The sequence below is a fragment of the Mus musculus genome, chromosome 7 (assembly GCF_000001635.26).
Source record: "Mus musculus strain C57BL/6J chromosome 7, GRCm38.p6 C57BL/6J".
Taxonomy (NCBI): domain Eukaryota; kingdom Metazoa; phylum Chordata; class Mammalia; order Rodentia; family Muridae; genus Mus; species Mus musculus.
Genome location: NC_000073.6, coordinates 95,441,912 through 95,446,574, shown reverse-complemented (window position 1 = coordinate 95,446,574; position 4,663 = coordinate 95,441,912). Strand labels below are relative to the sequence as shown.

At 37.5% G+C, this 4,663-nt stretch overlaps 1 non-coding gene across 1 annotated transcript; it reads left to right on the top strand.

Moving 5' to 3' along the window:
* The first annotated feature begins 4,117 nt into the window (after positions 1 to 4,117).
* Positions 4,118 to 4,224, top strand: Gm25684. Its single transcript, XR_003947208.1, has one exon. It is a non-coding gene; the product is annotated as a U6 spliceosomal RNA (small nuclear RNA).
* Positions 4,225 to 4,663: the final 439 nt, after the last annotated feature.

Below are 4,663 nucleotides of genomic sequence, written 5' to 3'. Positions count from 1 at the left end.
GTGAGGATTTGACAGGAAAGAGGAACTAAGAGATGTGGTAGAGATTGGAGTAGTATAAGGGAGGGGCCTTTAGCTAAGGCATGTATACAGCTTCTAGAAGCTTCAGCAGGTAAGAAAATACATTATCCCTTGCCAGCATCTGAACTTAGGTCTACTGAAATTTAAGATTTTTGGTCTTTGATTGTGAGATAATATATTCCGTTGCTATAAGCCACCACTTCCAGGTGCTTTGCATTAGTTCCATAGGAAACTAGCTTAGTAGCTTTGTGGATGTATGCAAATCTTCTACCACAACTGCTTTAATTTTATTACCTGCAATACAGAAAAATGTCTCATCATGGGTCTGGGAAGACCAGTGAGTTAATATAACATAGGCAATATACCTGGCCTACAATAATCATTTGATCATTTAATCATTTAATCCTCCTATGAAACTCAGGCTTATTTACACAGGTAGTTTGTAGGATAGTCAGAACTTCTACAGAGATCATTCCAACGTCAAATCTGCTACAGTAAGTGGTAGCAAAACTATCAATTAATGGATCAAGTATGATGTTATTCAACATGGCTCTCAAATTTTCCTTTAAAATTGGTGTCTGAGAAAAATGCTATTTTCTGTCACCTTGTTTGAAGTTTTAGAAGAGCTGATATTATTGTATGTGAGAAAAAGTGAAATTCCTTTCCTACTAAAGAAATATAAACAGTATTGCAAATTTCCTGATTTGATTCTATTTTGCTCTGGTTACCTTTAGCTTCCATGTCTCCTGTTATAAAAAGGTCAGAAACTTTTAAAAATAAAAATTTTTATAAAGTACAAGTTTTCACTAAGCCAATATTAATTTAGAATTATTATCATCATCATCATCATCATTACTATTATTTCAAGTTTAATTTCTCCTCAGTGCTTAGCATCTATCCATGCCCAGGGGTGGAGGAGTGTTGCATCCTTGGCCTTCACATGCCATAACCACTGGTCATCTTACTCTTTACTCAGAGTGACCACCAGCCCTATGAACTCCTACAGAGAAAATTCCCCTACACAGGAACCCCTTTTCATCCTCTGCCCTGTGCTTATACACTACTCTTTATGTGTTTTCATATGTTCAGATATAAAAAACGCTTTCCACTGTGTTACAGCTAGCTGAAGTATTCAGTATAATGGCATGTCATTCGAGTGTGTATCAGGCAGTTCTATCAAGGCTCATTTACAAGTGACAGCATCCATCACCTATTGTCGCATTTCTTTTTATTGTGAAGGAACACTGAGCTGCATTTGTGTATCACCCATTCATCAGCCTATCTACCTATCTAGTTGAGCTTTCAGCAGATAAGGACCAGTAGACCACTCTATAAGCCAGACTCTGGTGATGTTGATAAATTGCAGTTCTGCCACTGGAAGAATAATTTTGACTTTAAGAACCAAAGACATGATCAGAAGCTTCAAAAAAAAAAAGTACACAGCAAAAACAGTGATCAAGGTTTTCTAGGGTGAAATATTGAGGGTGGGGGGTGGTGGGTAAGCCAGAGAAAAAGGAGAGTTAGTAAGAAAGCTATGTCAGAACACACATGGTGCAGAAGATGTGAGCTATAGGGAGGAGGAGATCAAAAAGCAAAGAGCCTTAAATAAAAGCTTTAGAGCATGAAAGGGAAATGATGATATGGTTAGATTGGACATGGTATTTGATAACATATAGTCAAAGACGGTTTCTTTGCTTTCCCCATACAAAAGCATAGACTGGCATTTGGTTGTCTGATGGAAATAATTTAGAAGAACATATGAGAATGCTATTTATCAAGGCAGGGAGCTTGTTGAGATGTGATGTATGCATTCTGACACCTCTCTCTCTCTCTCTCTCTCCCTTTCTTTTCTTTTCTTTTCTTTTCTTTTCTTTTCTTTTCTTTTCTTTTCTTTTCTTTTCTTTTTCTTTTTCTTTCTTTTTTTTTTACCTCCTGAAACATTACTGACAGTCACAGCTACAGTCCAGCACTCTTGAAGTTGACATATGCTGAGTGACAGATCCAAGATAAGAGTAAAATACATTTGAATGTGCCGATAAAGGAAAAATGGGAAAGGGACGAAATTGCAGAGATAGAAGGTGTGTCTTTAAAGCTCTTAGGAGAACAAATTGCTAATCAAGAATAGTACTCTATAAAGCTTGATAAGTTCGAATGCGGGAACCCATCTGGGATGGAAACTCTTTCTAACATGTAGTGGCTTTATAAGAACTCTAATGAGATCCATTTGAAAGCACTGGCTCCATTTGGTATGAAGCAAAATTGTCAAGGGATTTTCAGATGTCTGAATGAGCTATAATAAGCTCAACGGGGCCAAGGTGGGGTGTCCAATTGTGCAAGTAACATAAAAGCTATCTTTGGAAGCTCATGGTCTGTAAAAGTACTTTCTGTCACCATTAATTTCTGACAAATGGAAGCCACCTGTGAGTATGAAATAATACCACATGGATTGAGTCAATCATACTCTGGGTTTATGAATAATCAGCAGTTTTTCTATAGTCTATCACTTTATATTAATTGATACTAAATATTTGTAGAACATATATGATTTTAATTTGTTGCTGTTATTGTCATTATAAATAATATACATATGTTCTTATAACATTTGCTTCACCTAATTTTATGTAATATCAATAAAGTTGTGCCAGTGAATATATGTAGCATTTTCTTGGCTTCATTACTTCTTGTCCATGACTGGACCTTAGTATATATCAATGACAAATTACTAAGAATTTACCTCTGCATTTCTAGCTATAGCCTATTGATTTGCAGGTAGATGTGCTTACTGATGGGGGTTTATGAAAAATATTCCTTCTGTCACTCTGAAGAGGTAGCAGAAAATTAGCTGTTTTTCCCTAAAGATGAAAGATGCTGTTGCCTTTACTGTTAGACTGGCTGTGACAAGTGCACATGAGCATGCAGGCTCCCAAACTTCTCCACAAAGATAGCAATAAGAAAAACAAAACACCTAACTTGTGCTCAAAAAGCTAAAATAATTTCTTTGTCCACAACTGTCTTTTTTACATATTAACCACCTTCTGGATTTGTCTTTTGGAGGACACATTCCTGAGCAGGAAATCCTGCAGGTCTGGTGATATTAATTCACCAAATGATAATGGTGGACTATGATGCCCTCTGTTTTGTCCTAAGAATTGCCATTTGTTCTTGCCACTGACACAGACTCTTTTTTTAAAAATATTTTTTATTATTACGTATTTTCAACTCATGAAACACCCTGAGGGACAGGACTGCCTTCTCTTTTTAAGTTCTTAAAGGTGAGTTTGGACTAATGAACCTTAGGAAGTGATCATTGCTAGACTATCTAATAATTGGGGCTAGTTTCTAGGAAGACCAGACAGGATGCAGGAGCAGAGCTCTCTAGCTATTCTGTGTTTTCTGGAAAGTGGAGAAGAGATGTAGAAGGGACTTCAAAAGCTCATGAGATAATCTCATCACTAGAAATGGTGAGGAATGTTGCAGCTTGCCCTGCAGATCTGTTCCTAGCTACTATTTTCACATAGCTATATCTTGCTCAAAATTGTCATAATAAACAAAGACATTTGGCAAGCAATTTATCCAGGTTGTACAAGCCCTTTTGGTAAACTGGCAAAGGAGAGCCCCAGCTTTTTGGTCGGAGCTTGAAGAGTCCCAGTTTTGTGACTGCTATGAAGGGGAGTGTTCTTGTGCAATTGCATATTTTAACCTGTGGACTAATTTTACTGCTAAACACTTTAGTCCTTATTTCTTTATAATAAGCACAACACTCATGCAAGCTCAAGCCAGACAAAATAGGCGCATAGGTGGAGTGTGATGGGATGGGCATCAAGCTGAGGTGCCCTCTCACCACTAGGTGAGGAGCTGGCATTTGATACCTGTGGGAAAAGGGGGTTGGTTTTCTTTTAATGGTATGACCTTTGTTAGGTAGCCAGACTGTAGCAGTTTCTCTTGGCATGAGTAATTGGGTTAAACAAACTGGACTCTGGATTTAAAACAGACATAAAAGAAGAGTCCTTGAAGTTGGGTAGGTAAGGTTGCATCTGGGAGGAGTTGGGGGTGGGAAGTTAACATGATCTTAATACAATGCATACAATTCTCGAAGAACATGCTTGCTTCGGCAGCACATATACTAAAATTGGCACAATATAGAGAAGATTAGCATGGCCCCTGGGCAAGGATGATATACAAATTCATGATGAGTTCCATATTTTTGAGCACTCTCTGGGAGGTAAGGGGGAGAAGGAATGGGATGAGGAACTGTAGGAGTGGGGGAACTGAGCAGGGGCAATGACTGGAATGTAAATAAATAAAATAAAAAAGAATTCTTAAAGGACTAATAAAAAAGAAAGCTAGTAAAATCACAATACCATGATTGCTTTTAAAGGATTAGATAGCAGTGAAATTCCACTATCTTACTCCTCAATATACAGGTTTCTCCAGTTATCTCCACAGGCTGATAACCTTTTCTCTAATCCTGGACTCAAAGAAGCAGCACCAATGGCATTATGTTTGTCATGGCCCTGTAATTACTTTTAGTTTAGAAAAGCCATCTAGGAATTGTCTTTAAAAACAAAACTTTTAAGACATTTGTTATTTATAGTGTTTTATTTGAACGTTCTCCCTCCCTTGCCTGTGTGTGTGTGCATATGTG